The 17,529-nt window shown below is 38.2% G+C and overlaps 1 pseudogene; it reads right to left on the reverse strand.

Annotated features, from left to right (window-relative positions):
* The window catches only part of LOC127144495 (pyruvate kinase 2, cytosolic-like), an 86,611-nt pseudogene that overhangs the window by 64,475 nt on the left and 4,607 nt on the right, over positions 1–17,529 (reverse strand).

Below are 17,529 nucleotides of genomic sequence, written 5' to 3' on the forward strand. Positions count from 1 at the left end.
TCTGTAGGAGGCCTGCTGGAGGTGATAATTACCATTTACTCATTCAAGAGCGGACACAGCTACTGAAAAAACTGGGACGTTATCCTTTAAGTTGTAACCCGAAGAAAGAATTGTGCCTCAACCAACGGCTTCCTCTACCCCTGCCTCTGATTCCGATCCGGAGACGGACTCTTTCAGTTATGCCTCATCTCCGACTGATGAGGGAACGGACCTACGCTACTGGTTCCAATTGACTTTGGTCTCGTGTTTATCCGCGAGCAGAAACCTAGGAAACTGGGAGGGATTCCTATAACGAAAGAAGGTTGAAAGCTCTTTCCCTTCGCCGATCTTCTTCTCAGTAGAGGTATGGAATTGCTTTTATGAGACTTTATTCGTAAGGAGAAATCTCAAGTTTCCGCTCCTCCAAAATAGAAAGTAGTTGACATTAACGCAGCCGGAGCCAAGAAGGTGAGGGTTCTTCTTGATACAGTTAAACGTCGTAGCATACATCATGAGGTGACCACTAGGCATCCGCTCATAACCAATTGAGAGCTCCTTTACCTATCAATCGACCAACTTATCGGGTTTTGAGAACGGTGGAATCCTTCTCGCTCTATTAGAGAGATAGGGATGGCTTCGTAGGAGGACTCCTTTCTAAAATCAGCCTTGACCTTGACGACCATATCTGAGCGATAAACAAGGCTCTAAAGGAGTTGACTCTCTCATAGGGTGATGAGAAGACCTTTCCTATCTTTATACTCGACCAATGGCAACCTATCCTTTCATATTCCATCCTTGAGTCCTCTGGACTGGGAAATCTTGTCAACTGGGGAGGAAACCTTTTCTGGGGCGAGCAGCCGATGAGGTTAGCTTCCACAGAGAATGCTACTAAATACCCTTCCATGAGACAAGGTTCCCTTCTGACCACCTATTTTGGAAAGCTTCCAGGGTTAGGTAGCGCATTCACTTATTCCTATCTTCTGAGACTGATTAGTCTTTTTCTAACCTCCTTTTCGTCTGCTTTGCTCCTTTCCTACCTTGAATCAATGGAAGGTGAAAAGCATTCAAACTAGTCTTTTCCCAGACTCAACCCCTCCGTTAGAAGTATTAAGACCGAAGGACTCATTCATCCATATTCACAAACCATCTCCCGCTCCCTTGATCTTTCCTACTTATCTTAGACGAATCTTTCCTACTTCTCCGTCTTCTTCCTCTTTCTCTACGCAAATGGCCGATCCCATTGATGAGTATTCCAAAGATTACTATCCGGTTCAAATCCCTATCTCCCTTATACCGCATGGAGTGGGGAATTGAGATTCGAGGAGTGGATTTAAGGTGAAGTTCCAATTCTACTCAGCCCAAGATGGCAGATTTTTAGTACTCACATTTCCCTCGCTGTACTAAGAGACGAAGGCGAGGTTACGAAGGAGCTCGACGAGAAGAGGTTTAGTTGCCTCAGTGGCCTTCATGATAAAAGGTAATTGTCAACTAGAAATTTCTTTCGTACCTCGTAGTGGACAACCCCTCTTCCCACTCATACAGATATGTCTGAACCTCTACCAAAACGATCTTTTCTTGCGCGAGATCTAAGACAGCAGTCCCATAGAAAGTCCTTCCTTTGTTCATTTTTCATGAATGGAATCAATTAATAGAAAGAAAGCATTAACTCATTAAGGAGAAAAGGAATGAGCACATTCACTCATTCCCAAGCATGAATCATGAGAGATAAGAAGTCGAATTCATAATAGATAGTAGAAGACGGTGGATTTCCCTCTCCTCTCCAGCTCCACCAATGAGTATCGTGATTAAGAGTTTCATCATTCACGTAGGCCTTCCCTCTCTGTCGTCGATGGGCGGAGTACCTTGGAGCAGTTGAATGGTTCTTCACTCATCTTAATCAAAAGAAAAGCGTAAAGTCGTTTTCGCAAATTTTTTGCTCGGGTCCAGATGTTATGAAATAGCGAGACTGAATCAATGAACAAAGAGAAGCTCCTTACCTTAACAGGAGTGCAACTAAGGATTCTGGAATATGAATATTAGGATAGGCTTTCTTCCTTGCCTATGGTCCTTTTAATAGGCTTTCTCTTGTTTTTCTTCATTCAGTGGATAGTCGGACTTAGAAATCTAGGAATGAATTTCCTTGTTCATTGACCATTCTTTTCATTCATGAATTGAGAATGAAACCTATGACTTTTTGTAATCAACGACGTTGTAATCCTTAGCTAAAATTCTCAATTTGCTAGGTTTTGGGTATGGTAGGCAACAAGAAATCATTCAAAATCAGTAAAAACAAGGTCTTTTATAGGTCCGAGGACTCAGAAATCCATATTCACCTTCGTCTAAAAACTCACATTTTGCAAGGAAAAAACCGAGAAAAGGCAATGAATGAAAGGAAAAAAGGATCTCAGGGAATTTGCTTAACACATGAATTCAGAGAAAGAGAAAGAGAAGAAGAAGAAAGAAAAAGCTAGAACTACCTCCTAATTGACTTCTTCTATTTCATTTAGAACGAGATTTCTTTCTCTTTTCTTTCATCCTTCTTCAAAGAAGATTGAGAAAAAGTCATGATAAAGCTTGATAAATAGGGAAAATCTCTTCTGACGCTAGGAGCAAAGAATTTTCAAATAATGTCTTATGGAACTGAATAAAGAGGAATTGAACCCTTGTTCATTTACTCGAACATTGATTTGACTTTTTTTAGGGAGGGAAATCCCACATTTAGTCACTTTTGGCTATAGCTGGCAGCAACTTTGAAAGTCAAATGGGTGGTTTTTTACTATATTTGGATATAATAAGAATAGGATCATAAATCGCTAAAATGGTCAAAATGCAATTATATGGATAAACGAGTCCGTTGGTTTTGATGATTTGCATTACTATCTCAAACCTGCGACACAACCTACGGCATTTTAGTGGATAAATAAGTCCTTCGGACGGGTGGAAAAGTCCTCCAAACCGTACTCCTTCTACGCGGTCAAACGCAACTTTCTTTCTCTCTTTCATTTTCATCTTTTTTTGCTTAACACATAAATTCCATTCGAATGTTTTGAATAGTGATCCAAATCATCAAAATGCCTCCAATTTGAGTAGGTTCGTTCCCGTAAGGCCAATTGGCCTATTTCTGTTTTGGTACTTGGATTCTAGCCTCTTTTTTAAGACCCCATAGTAGGAGTCTTCCTTGCCCTAAATTCTGATGAGTCTCATTTTCTCTTTTTTTTCCTTCCAGCCTTACCCTAGGTTTTGAATCCGGTTCTTTCTCTCTTGCTTTCATATCACGATTTGAGTTCGTCGACCTCTCGCTTGGCTTCTTTCTCTTTTTATTGGGATTGTCATGATTGACACGTATTTCCCAGGTCAGATAAATGGAAGTGAGGATATTAGCCGACAAGTGACCATCGTAGCGGTTGTAAAGGGAAGGAGGTCCATCTATCCTAATTCAACTACCCGAGTGAACTAGCCTCAAGCCTGAAAGTGGGATCGGACTTCATCTTCTTCTTACTTATGTAGTGGAATGCTCACTAAAGGCTAAAAAGGAAATCGATTGAGATCTAAATCAATGCATTTTTCTGATATTCAAGACCAAAAGAAAGCACCAAGAAGAATGGAAGAAAGAAGACCTTCCCTTTTTGAACTCTGACTGAGACTTCCGGAAGAGAGAATACTAATGGCTTTCTCTTTCTCTTATGCCTCCAACTCTCGCTTCTGCTTGATCTTACTAAGGAGTGCTTGCTCGACCTACTTGTGAGGGAAAGGATGGAATTGGAGGCTAAAGGAGTACTTCCTCCTTTTGCTTTCCACAGGGAAACTGACCACATGATCGACAATAGGCATAGACCCAAAAATCAGATTCACTCCTTCAGCCCTCACTTAGACCCCACGGAGCGAGAGACCCCAAAGATAGGATGAGAGGGGTAGGCGATTCCTGAACGGATAAGATGGAAAGAAATTCATTCTTTCATTTATTATACTGTCGGAAAGGCCGATACGATAGGCCATGAAAGACTGAATTTAAGGATTCCATATTAAGCTTTCTGACAAATAGAAGGTTCTCAATATTCTCCTCTCTCATCTTAACCTCTTTTCTCGTCTTATTCCTTGCCCCTGGTATTAACAATGAGTCTGATTCCTTTAAGGCTTTCTCAAATTCTTTAAGCCTTTATATAAAGCTGGATAGAGGTTGATTTTGCAGTCATTTTACATGAGTGCAAAGACTCCTACGTCCAAAGGAGAGGGTCGGAATCAATCTCAGTTTCATGATCAGGAGTCAAAGGGCTTGACTGTGTTGGAGAGAAAAAAGAAGAAAGACAAAGAGAAAATGAGAGTTGATTTAAGTTTCAAAGAAAGAGAAAGAGGTGAGATGATACTCGACCTACGGGAGAGAGAGAGGGGAGATGAAATTGAGGAGATCTTGTGCAAGGTTTATGAACGAGAAGAAGAACGAAACAGAGTTCTTTCAGTTTCTCTCAAAAGCTCTCATTCATCTGAACCCACGGAGCGGTGTTCATAACTAATTCAGTTTCATGATCTCTTTAATGATCTCCTAATTCTCTCTTTCCTGTCTTCTTATCTTCTTACCGAGCAGGAAAGGGTTCGAGATGATAGAAAAGCATACAATTCAGCGGAAACAGATCGGATAATTACTCTAATTGCAATTAATTAACAAAAAACCCTAAATTGAAAAAAAAATTAAAATTAGGGTTTTTAGGAAAAACTTATGTTCGAAGCACTTATTGATGCTTGAACCATCACTAGGGTTGACCTACTATCCTCTAGACTCAAAACCAGGTTGTAGGACCCATTGAATGAAGGAAATCGGGAGAGAGAAAAAAATGGAAAAATATGGAAATGGGTTGGGTTTGATTTTTTTTTTAGGAAAAAATAGCCTAATTTTGTTCTTTAGAAAATAAGCCAACCTTTTTCCTTGAGGCCAAAAGAGCCCAATTTATAGAGGCTTTTAATGCAAAGTTGCATGTGCATGCAAACAGACCAACAACACATAACCCACTAATCATTAGTGGGCTTAATCTCATTATAGTTTGTTAACACCTAGCCTACTATAGTTAGTGGGTTTATCCAACAAAATGTTGGATTTTCCCACTAACTTTAGTCAAAGGATAAAATTGTCATTTGGTCAAAGTCAAACTTTGACTTTTCAAACCAAAAAGTCAACATTTTGACTTTTTACAATTTTATCCGTTTTGACTAATTTTGACCTTCCAAGCATGAATCCACATTTATTTTCTCAAGATTCAAATCAGATTTGAATATATTGCCGATCAAAGTTTGATTTTTCAAAGTCAAAAGTCAACATTTTGACTTTTTACAACTTTGACTATTTCCATCTTTTTCGAGCTTCCAGATATAAATTCGCATTCATATCTTTAATATTTAAATCTAATTTAAGCATGAAGCTCTATTAGTAATCTAAAACCAACGGCTATATCACATATAATTGTCGGTTTCTCTCTCCTCTCCTCAAACAATTCGACTCATTCCATCATATTGTTCTAAGTTTATTCCATATGAGCTAGCAGAGGAATCTAATGGACCTATAGATCATGGGCTCCAACGATCCGAGATTAACAGGCTAAACTCTTTTATACTGAGATAATCAACATTCGTTAACTAACGGATCATTCCAAGTCCCGTAGTTGCACTTCCCTCACTATAGATATATTTGTGTCCATTTGATATAACCATGATCAATAAGTTAATCCTTCATAGGTTGTTCATAACCTCGGCTGGGTCAAAATACTGTTTTACCCCCAAGGCTACATCTTGTTCCTTAAGTCTCATTGATCCACTATTGAACAATTGGTTTAAGGTCCAACCTGTAAATCGAATCTCTCTCGGACCAATGAGAGAGTGGGGCCCCTTTGTTCAAGACTTGGATTCAGTTCTTAAGAGAAGAACCTATCTACTAACGCTAAAGCGAGTAAGAGTGAATTTCGTCTTGCACCTTATGTTCTCATCTATCCACCCAATCTTACCCCTGAAATGGGAGACTTATTAGGCCAACGCTAATGAGTTGCCCTCACCTATGCATATCTAAAGATAATCTCGTGAGAACAAGAGTTCACAGTTAGCTTAGGATTAAGATTAAGTTACCTAGGTCATTAATAATCGATATAGTCAGTTTTGAACAGTAAACGACGTTATATCGCAAAAGTGACTATTTCATGGTTCTGTCTTATGTAAACCCCTTACAGAGGATGCTCTCACTTTCATGTCTCTACATGAACGATTCAGGATTACATCGTTTGTATCAATTACAAAGCGAGTCGCATCCATAATATCTCTGAATAAGGCGCCCAACCTTTATTTATATACTATAGACTATTTATAGTATCTCATTTCCGCAATAGCTTTTGGAAGCACATCTTTATCCACGGCTCCTTGCTACCCTTCATAGAGTTTCGCACCTTTGTTCATTAATTGTTAACAAAAGATGAATGACAAAGGGGGTACGAGGTGTCAAATAAAGGTCTTTTTACTTAGAAAAACGAGTTGGGAATCCTAGTAGAAAAAAGGAAAGGCATCTTTCCATTGATCGAACAAGAGCAGCGTCTGAAGCATCGGCTTATCGCACCAAGTATTCTCGTATAAAAGGTAGAGCCTTATTAACTTCAAAAACAAGATCCCACTCTGCGGTCTAGGTCGACCTCTTGTTCATTAAGGCGATAAATTCGACTTGGTCCTTTGCACCTTTGAGAGAAGAGTTCTTCCTCTTTTAGTTCCTCTGGAAAGCTAGTTCAAATTTCTCTCCTCCTTCCCAGCCTGAGGCACTAGGTCGATTTCTTCATCGAGCTGAGCTGCTTTAGGTGTCTTTAGTGCAGCGGGTCTTTATATAGGTTAAGTCTAGGAATGGTTCGATGTCCTTGCTCTTTTACCGCATAGTGGGGCAAGAGACCTCTGGTCTCGTAGCTCGAATGGAAGAAGTCAAGGGATAGCTGTGAGGCTGCTTTGTTGACCAATGGACTTCAGGGTTAAATCACGAAATTCACGGTTTGACTGTGTTCCAGGTGTTCTTAATAAAGAAGAATGCATCAATGAACAAAGGCTCAAAGAATTTGAGAAGCAGAAGCCCGTGCAGGAGTGAGAGTCGGCTACGTACCATGCGCCTGATTTTTCTTCTTTTCCCAGGCAAAAGTGAGTGTAGAAACTCTGAAGTTTCAGTTTAGTTGCCCTCAGAAATTGATGTTAGGGTTTCAGCAGATGGGAAAGTTGCTTTTCTCAAAGCTATTATGCATAGAATGTATGCATGAGAAGGAATGGATGAAATAGCTCTACGAAAGAATCAATCTGATAATCTGTACCCAAAGCGCAGTAGAAAGGAAAGGCACTCGACCGACCCAAAGGGTCGCGAAGAGGCAAGGGCATTCAATCTCTAGCATACATAGCAGCCGAGAATTGGTCTTTCCAATGGCAGACGGGGGGAGTCAGGTGTCAGAGGGAAGATCAAGGGCTAGCCCTAAACTTTTAGGTTGTAGTCTTTTTGTTGATGGGAGGTCTAGTCTAGATTTGAATTTCACTCCCTAGGAACTTGCTATACTCAGCTATAAATAGGCATGCATTAGAATGTGGTCCCCTTCGGAATCATGATTTTCCACTTTCATAGATGATAGTCGGTCTCTCTAAGTGGAGGTTGCGGCTGGGGAATCTCTTTAAGTGGAGGTTGCAGTCGCAGGAAGAGTAGTCTGGCCTCTTCACCTACGGAGCGGTCATTCTCAAATAAAAAGTATCCGGTAGTCAAAAATGAGAAGGAGAACTCTATCTAACATTATGAGAAAGATCGACTTAAGGAAGCAGATAAAGAAAATAGAGGTTTTGCCTATTCATGGATGATGAATTAATCAGAATCGGAAGAAGAAGAAGAAAGAGGCAGAGTAGGTAGGATTCTTGAATAGGATCTGTCCCCTTTCTATTAATGGATTCGGAGGCATCCTCATCCCCAACAAGGGCACACTCGCCTAGAAAGGTTATCATACTGATCGATACAGAGTCTAGAGAAGAAGGATCAAGAGAAGCCACGAGAGTGGAGAAGAATAGGTCAGATTCATTCTCAGTTCGGTAGGAAATATGCTCAACCAGATGGAAAAGGATTGATTTGAGCGAGACAGAGATTAGTAGCTCAAGTAGAAGACAGCAGCCGATCTCTTTCGATGCCCACGTAGCTCTTCTTGCAGCAGTTCTAGCTGTAGCTGAAGTAGTGCTGGCTGCTGAGGAAGGAATCACAAAAGTAATTCAGTAATAGAAGCTCCCCCTTCTTGCCAACCCTATAGCCTTAAGCCTGATAGCCTGAGCACCCACCTATTCAGCCATGATGTATTCATTCCTTAGCACTATGCTAGTATTTGTAGACTTTTCTCACTATTGGACTACCTTGCTCGACACATCCTTTCTTGCAAATGAAAGTTGGACCAAGGGTGAACTCTTTATATTGACAGGAATCTGTAGGATTTCGATGCGTCAGGCTCAGCGAGAACAGGAAGAGGACGAAAGGTCAGACCTGTAGATTAAACTACCACAGATCGATGCAGAGAGGGAAGAAATAGCTCGGAATCATAGATAGAAATTAGCATGAGAAGGATGTAATAATAAGGACGTAATCTAATTGAGTGAAAAGGTTGATCATATGCTCTCCCTCTTCTACCCCAAGCTTCTCTTCTCCCAGAGCAGGAGAGAAGGAAGAAAGAGAGAGATAAAAAGAAGAAGTAACATTCATTAAAATGCGAGAGTGGGACAAAGCATCAGACTAAGCCGCCGAGTTCACAAGGTGGATAGAATAGGACCCGAGCTAAGGACCGAGACAGGAGTTAGCTGTCTTGAGGAATAATCAGTAGACGGATCACGAAGAAAAGGAGTTTAGATCTTTCCGCCCTCATCGGTCGGCCTTCCTTCATTCGAAGGCATGAAAGGTTTCCTTTCATCCCTCTCTTTAAGAATCAACACCCCTACTACGTGGTCGTCGGCCTCTTCAAACTCTCTTTCCTTTGAATTACATATCCCACAGAGCGGTAGGGGTATTAGACAAATTATCTTAAGAGTTCGCAGATTGAATGAATAACTAAGAAATGAAATAGAGAAAGGGAAAGCGATTATTCTATGCTTGGTCTCAGTACAAGGACAAGGGTCCAAAGGCGAAGAGTCAGGTTCCAGAGATATAAGGATGAGTTATTGGAAGTCCAAGACGGGCAGCCTATGTTATGATAACTAGAGCACAATCTATCTAACTAAGAATCATTAGTTTCACAACATAATAAAATACATAGATATTAGGTATCACTTCATTAGAGAAGAAATTGAGATAAGAGAAATCGAAGTTGTCAGGATCCATACCTCGAGCAATGCTTCAACATGCTGACCAATTTGTTAGAGAAAACAAAATTCATATGATGCCTTGATGTAATCGAATTTGAACTACTTGACAAATAGACCAAAGTGGCAATTTCCATGTTACTTGTAAAGGTGGGGGACGAAAAGAAACAAAAGCAAAATACCTATTTTCTAATGTAACCATAAGGCTCATTTTTTAAGCATATCCTTTAAATTTCTACATACAAAAGAAGTCAAAAGTGAGGTGTAGAGAGATTTATTTTGTAAAGTTCATCACATATTGAAAAGCAACAAAGAAGATAAACCTAGTCGGAGAACAATCAAGAACAACCTCAAGATTTTCAACAATGGCATGAAAACAAACAACAAAACCTATTAAGAAAGCAAGAATTACCTTAGAGTATCTTAGAATTTCCACCGAGAATTAAAGAACCTATAAGATTACCTTAAACGATTAGAAACAGAGAAGAAGACCTTTGTATAGATTCAGATTCTTTTAAGAAAGAGGAATTAATTCCTAAATCCTCATCCCAACATTCCTCTAAGATTTCAACCCCAACTTTGTTCAAACCCATTCAACATTACAAAAACATGAATCAAGAAAGTTTCCAAGATTCAAAAGCATAATTTGAATCAAACAAAAGAGAAATGCAATTTCATCAAAAATTTCAGGTAAAAAAGACAGTTATTTGCATACTCAATCTCAAATTCAGCAAACTTAAATTTTTTTCCCAAAACATTTCACAAGTGCATGCAAAAAGAACCAAGATCGAATCTTATATTTGTATCTCTACTAAACCAACATTAAATTAGGAACTATATCAAACTTACTTTCATGAAGTATTCCAAACCTCTCAACTTAAACAGATTAACATTACCTGTCAAGATCGACATTAACATCGATTGCAAAAGTTTCACAAATGGGAGCCATGGAGTCTCTCTCCCATTTCTCAACAAATCCAGTACTCCTCTTGTTATGGTTCTTCCATTTCATATTAGCTCACCTCCTTTTCTAGCCTACATCTTTTAGAAATCAAACTCAATCATGAAATTGGAATGAATAAAATTGGAATTCAATTGAGTCAGTTCATTCTTGAAAATTTGACAGTGAAATTACATGAATTTAGACTCACATATTCACATATATATGTATGTGCGTACTGTTTTTTCTTACTTGTTAATGTTTCCCTTTGTTATGTCACGTTTTAAAACTTGAAATTTTGAAACAACGTTCAAGCTAAGAAAGAAAACTCCATAAAACAAGCAAGCAGAAGTGATTAATCACATTTTTGTTCAAATAGAGCTTACAATGCCCTCCATGCAAATTTGTCAATCAATGCAAAATTGGAAACACGAAAGAAAAATAAAAGCTTCTTAGTATCTCAATCAATATTCATGCAAGCTCTTTAGTTGACAAATAAGTCAAATGTGATGTGGAGATTTCAAACTTTGAAAGCAAAAGAGTTATTGAATGATTCAAAATCAAACAAGCAAAAATCAAAATATATTGTAATAAGTAGAGCATAATATATCTAACTAAGAATCACCAGTTTCACAATATAATAAAACACAGAGATATTAGGCATCACTTCATTAGAGAAGAAATTGAGAAAACAGAAACCTGTGTTGTAAAGATCCATACCTCTGGCAATGCTTAGCCATGCTAACCAAGTTAGTTAGAAAAAAAATCAAAACAAAATACCTATTTTCTGATGTAACCATTAGGCTCATTGTTGAAGCATATCCTTTAAATTTCTACATGCAAAAGAAGTCATAAATGAAGTTGAGAGAGAGTTCATTTGGTAAAATTCTTCACATAGATTGAAAAACAATAAAGAAAATAAACCTAGGAGAACCAGTTAACCTTTGTGTTCTTTCTTCCTTCACTAACCTTTCTCTTCATTTTCTTCTACTAATTAATTGCTCTGTCTTCAGAAATCTTCTATCCCTTCTTTTATGTACAACTGAAACGAAAGAGGAAAAATTTTGAGAGATTTGAGATTTGCATGACTGTAAGGTGGAGAGTAACTAAGTTGAGTCCTTTGCATTTCAAGATAGAGCACTTGTATGGTAAATGGAAAATTATCGTCGAAGTATCTCTTATACAAAAAAATTTCACTTTGGGTATGGACATTTGGGTTTTAGATCCAACAGGAAGAATGGTTGATAATCAACCAAGAAATACTCAACAATGGCATAAAAACAAGGAACAAAACCTATTAAAAAAAGCAAGAATTACCTCAGAGTATCCAAAAATTTCCAATAAGAATTAAAGAACCTACAAGATATCACAAATCAAAGGAAACAGAGAAGAAGACCTTATATAGATTCAGATCCTTCTAAGAAAGAGGAATTAATTCCTAAATCATCATCCCAACATTCCACCAAGATTTCAGACCCTAACATTGTTTCACACCCATTCAACATTAAAGAAACATGAATTAAAAAAAATTCCAAGATACAAAAGAACAATCTGACTCAAATAAAAAAGAAATGCAATTTCATCAAAATTTTAAGTTAAAAAAGACAGTTATTTCCATATTCAATCTCAAACTCAACAAACTTTAATTTTTTTTAAGAACATTCCACAAGAATTGCATGCATTCTACTTGACCTAACCAGCTGGACTCTAAGGGCTAGGCAGGTCTGGTTTTGGTTAGGCCAAAAGCGAAGTGTTCCCCACACAAGTTCTGATACTGAGGGAGCCCAACGCATTTTACTCGACCTAACCGGCTGGACTCTAAGGGCTAGGCAGATCTGGTTTTGGTTAGGCCAAAAGCAAAGAGTTCCCCACACAAGTTCTGATACTGAGGGAGCCCAACGCATTTTACTCGACCTAACCGGCTGGACTCTAAGGGCTAGGCAGGTCTGGTTTTGGTTAGGCCAAAAGCGAAGTGTTCCCCACACAAGTTCTGATACTGAGGGAGCCCAACGCATTTTACTCGACCTAACCGGCTGGACTCTAAGCGCTAGGCAGGTCTGGTTTTGGTTAGGCCAAAAGCAAAGAGTTCCCCACACAAGTTCTGATACTGAGGGAGCCCAACGCATTTTACTCGACCTAACCGGCTGGACTTTAAGGGCTAGGCAGGTCTGGTTTTGGTTAGGCCAAAAGCGAAGTGTTCCCCACACAAGTTCTGATACTGAGGGAGCCCAACGCATTCTACTCGACCTAACCGGCTGGACTCTAAGTGCTAGGCAGGTCTGGTTTTGGTTAGGCCAAAAGCAAAGAGTTCCCCACACAAGTTCTGATACTGAGGGAGCCCAACGCATTTTACTCGACCTAACCGGCTGGACTCTAAGGGCTAGGCAGGTCTGGTTTTGGTTAGGCCAAAAGCGAAGTGTTCCCCACACAAGTTCTGATACTGAGGGAGCCCAACGCATTTTACTCGACCTAACCGGCTGGACTCTAAGGGCTAGGCAGGTCTGGTTTTGGTTAGGCCAAAAGCAAAGAGTTCCCCACACAAGTTCTGATACTGAGGGAGCCCAACGCATTTTACTCGACCTAACCGGCTGGACTCTAAGGGCTAGGCAGGTCTGGTTTTGGTTAGGCCAAAAGCGAAGTGTTCCCCACACAAGTTCTGATACTGAGGGAGCCCAACGCATTTTACTCGACCTAACCGGCTGGACCCTAAGGGCTAGGCAGGTCTGGTTTTGGTTAGACCAAAAGCGAAGTGTTCCCCACACAAGTTCTGATACTGAGGGAGTCCAACGCATTTTACTCGACCTAACCGGCTGGACTCTAAAGGCTAGGCAGGTCTGGTTTTGGTTAGGCCAAAAGCAAAGAGTTCCCCACACAAGTTCTGATACTGAGGGAGCCCAACGCATTTTACTCGACCTAACCGGCTGGACTCTAAGGGCTAGGCAGGTCTTGTTTTGGTTAGGCCAAAAGCAAAGAGTTCTCCACACAAGTTCTGATACTGAGGGAGCCCAACGCATTCTACTTGACCTAACCGGCTGAACTCTAAGGGCAAGGCAGGTCTGGTTTTGGTTAGGCCAAGAGTGAAGAGTTCCCCACACAAGTTCTGATACTGAGGGAACTCAACGCATTCTACTTGACCTAACTGGCTGTACTCTAAGGGCTAGGCAAGTCTGGTTTTAGTTAGGTCATGTTTTCAGCAGCACATATTATTAAGTATGTACAGTGTTCACAATATTCATATAATAGATTGCATACATTTTACTCATTTCTAAGCTATTAAAGTACGCATTTTCAACATATTTAAGATATTTAAATAATAAAACAATCACAAACCCAAGCTCCATGCTTAAGGGTTAGGCAAACGTGTTTTCTAAGCTAAAAAGCAAAGTAGGCATGATATTTATTCTAAGAATAGAGAATTTGAAAATTTTTAAAATTTAGGCATTTTTGGCAAAATGAAAATTTCCCAAAGAACATGGAACATGCAAAGCTACAACCCCACCCCCACTTAAAGTTGTCCTCAAAGCATGTTAAGCAAGATTCTAAGGATGGAAAAATAAAAGAAAGGGAACAGAAAACCTCCCCTTGCTTGCAAAGGTTCCAAGTTTGGTTATACTTCATTTCCCTTTATTCCTACGGAAAGAAAACAAGAACTTCTATCAAATTTCATTAAAGAGGTTAAACTAAAAATTTTAAAAAAAAAAAAAGTTCTACAAAACTTGAAAGAAAGCAGTTTGCATTGTTAAAGATCGATCATGCAACTGTATTTTCCCTAATTTTACCCGGATCAATGACCAAAGGTTTCTCAAATACTTTCAAACCTCACCTGGAAAATCATCAAAACTTTTATTCCATAAGTCTTATCTTTGTCCTTATTTGGGCATTGTCCTTACTCCAAGAACAAAATTGATCGTTCAAACATGTCACTTTTAAAAGTTTTATTTGTTTTGTTCTTGATATATCCAATTCGAAGATAGTCTAGTAAAAAAAATTGTATTATCTGTGAAAGATGAAGAACTTTTGGTGCTATTTCCAACCATCACCTAGTTAAATTCTATCTAAAATGCAATGAAGTCTAGCATCAAAGTCAATTTATGATTTAATGCAGTGAGAAATAGTTAAGCTTTAGAATACTATCATCTTACATAACTTAAAAAAAAGAACAACAAAAAACTCCTTTATTTTCAGTTAAAGGAAAACACTTACCTCTTATCACGCTATTCCTTCACTCAACAGCATTGTGCTCTTGGTCTGTCCTCAAAGAACAATCTTGAAATTACGAAAAAGAAAATCAAATTCAAATATAAGATCAAAGCTAAAATGAAAAAATTATTCGTAGAGATAAAAATTTAAGCATCTTCTAACACTACAAGAGCTGCGAAAGAGCCCTTTTCAACCTCTACAATAACCAATTGAATGCTGACCTTCCTACAAATGTGCATATAATGGTTCAATTCAACACAAGCGAAGCTTTTCTGGTATTTTTAAGCCAATTTCTCAACCTAAGTGGAAAAAAGGATTCATTTCTCGGAATCAATTTATATCTAATGTTTTATAGAACTCGTCAACACTATTATGTGTTAATATCATTCTAAGAGAGGTTACACATGGATGATGGGTCAACAGAACTGCAAACAGTGTTGCTGAACATTCTAACGTCTAAAAAGATAGATTCACATACGACTGCAGATTGTGTGTCTATATATATGTACTTATTTAAAGAGAGAGAAAGAAAGAGATTTTATTTGTTAATGCACTGTATAGAGTTCATCACTCGGTTCTTAACCAACATGCAAACTTTCAACTCATAAAAAGTAAACTAAATTTTATGTCAAAGTTCAATCTCTCCTATAGCAATTGCATAAATTTCTCCTTCCCCTTCTTATCGAAAACTATGATACTTGCTCTCAGTTCCACCCATCCATAATGTAATTTATAACATTTAGTACAGGAGATAGATAGGCCATTACCTCACTTTCTAAGAGTGCAATCTTGTTGGTTGCCTTTTCATGTATCATTTCAAGTTCGTCCAACATCAATTCCATCATCTTATGCTCCTTCAAAGCAGCCTGGAATTGTTTTTGGAGCTCCTTTCTTTCCAGCAAAACATTATCAAACTCGATTTCCAGAAATTGAAAAAATTGTTGCAACTGCATGAAATCAACCATTATCAAGTATAAAAAGGGAAAAACAAATTTTGTATAATCTGTCCAAGTAGCCTATGTGATACTCCAATACTACAATCACTTATTGATTGAAACTAGTAAAGTTCCCAGAAGCCACCAACCCATGTAACCAGAGAAAATTCAATTGTCAACCATATGAACTTTCAACTATAGTCACTTGAGACTGATGAATGAAAACGAACAAACAAAATGTTGAACTACACTTGTCCAACTGATGGTAATAAGTAAAATAGTTCAAACTATTGTTCAATAACTCAGGCTGCAAAGAACTCAATGGTACGATTCTGCCTTTCGAAGTCTTAAACAACTTACTAACGTAATATTTTATGCTTTAGAATATTAAGGATTCTCTAATCTTTACTAGAAACACCGTAATTATTTGATCGTTCCAAACTTTTCACTTTAATATCATACCCATTTATGGCTAACATACTAGTTAAAAGTAGTTTGAGTACTCAGTTAACTCCTACTTGCAAGCAAATGAAAGTCATGGAGATGTTGTCTATAAAAAATCTACTACCGTAATTTGAAGAATATTTTGCTTTATACATATTTTCCACAAAGACAAACCTATGATAAAAAAAAACAGAGAAAAGAAACACAAACAAAATATATCATTGTTGAACAAGCACAGATGACAATCAAGAAACAATGGAGCGAGAGGGCTAACCTGCCTTCCCCTTCGTAAAGCAGCTAAAATTCGTCCAGGAAGAGAGACAATTGCAATTATCCACACAAAGTTGTCCAAAATATGTTTAAGTGAAGACTGACCGAGGTCTTCAACAGCTTCAACCAAGTTTGAACAACAACAACAAAGGTTTTCAAGATAAATGAGCATGTACGCATGAGAAACGAGAAAGGCCTCGTGACCAATAATATTGTAACATTCAGGAATTCTAAAGAAAAGCCATTGAACCCACCAGTACCACTACCTTTGTTGCTGAACTACATGCCAATGACCTTTCCGAAGCTGTAACCAGATTTATTGAACCCAGTTCTGCAAAACAAACAAATCCCTTCAACCAAACTGGACCGAGGAAGCCATATAATCAATTGAGCAGGTAAGAAGTTGATACCAAATTTTCATGAAAAGCTATTCACTAAGATAAGAACTTCATAACAAAAGGATGACAATGAACCTTTTTACTAACTGAATCGTAACATAAAAGACGAAAGAATAAACTAGTATTAAGAATAAGCATGGTTATGACATTATGTATTATCTCACCTTGAAGCATGGTCAAAGATTGCTTTTTGAAACCAGAATACGGATCGATCTTATGCTTTTTCATGTTTATGACATTTTGTATCTTCCCTCCTTTTCTCTTACAAAATTCTAACTAAATCAATCTTTGAGTGTAGTGTAATCCATCTAAAAAAGATGAAAATGCTAAAACAAGCACAAAAGTGGCGATTAACGTACATGGCTTGTAGGCATATAAAGGAAGAGATTGAACGCAGCAAATAGCCTTTACTGTAGATGTTCCTTTGGAAATGAATTCATGGTTCTTAGGTAGGTTAGCTTTCTTCGAATTTACTCTCCTTGAAACTTCAGAACTGGGTAGCTTATGGTTTTTATTTTATCATTTGGGTGGAGTTTTGAGATTTTATTGTAATTATTTGTTTCTATCTTTGGGATGTTTGAATTCCTCGATTGGAAGTTTTCCGTAACTTCCTTAGTTCCTTGGTAATATTTTCATTTGATCAACAAAAATTTTCTGTTTCGATGTTAAAAGAATCAAGGTAATAATGGGACAAATGCGGATAGGGAGAAATGCAAGAGTTCTTATTAAAAGAAAGGGGATGGGGAGAAACTATGGCCTCTGTCAAGGTTCCACCTTCAGTTTGGTGAACTTTTTCTAACTCACGAGCCCCTTAGTGCACAGGATTTTAGAATGTTTTCCCTTCTCTTTTTACTTTAAATAGTATCAAAGAAACTTTTTAGTTCTTTTTATGGGGGAGAAACTTACCTAAAGAGACTTAACAGAGTAACAAAAGAATGCAGCACTAAATGGTGGTTATAACGGAAAGCATGCAGCATTTTCTTTGGCGATAACAACCTCCACTTTTAGAGATATTCCTTTGTTTTACTTGTAACTTTATCCTTTC

Source organism: Cucumis melo, chromosome 12 (assembly GCF_025177605.1).
Source record: "Cucumis melo cultivar AY chromosome 12, USDA_Cmelo_AY_1.0, whole genome shotgun sequence".
Classification (NCBI taxonomy): Eukaryota; Viridiplantae; Streptophyta; class Magnoliopsida; order Cucurbitales; family Cucurbitaceae; genus Cucumis; species Cucumis melo.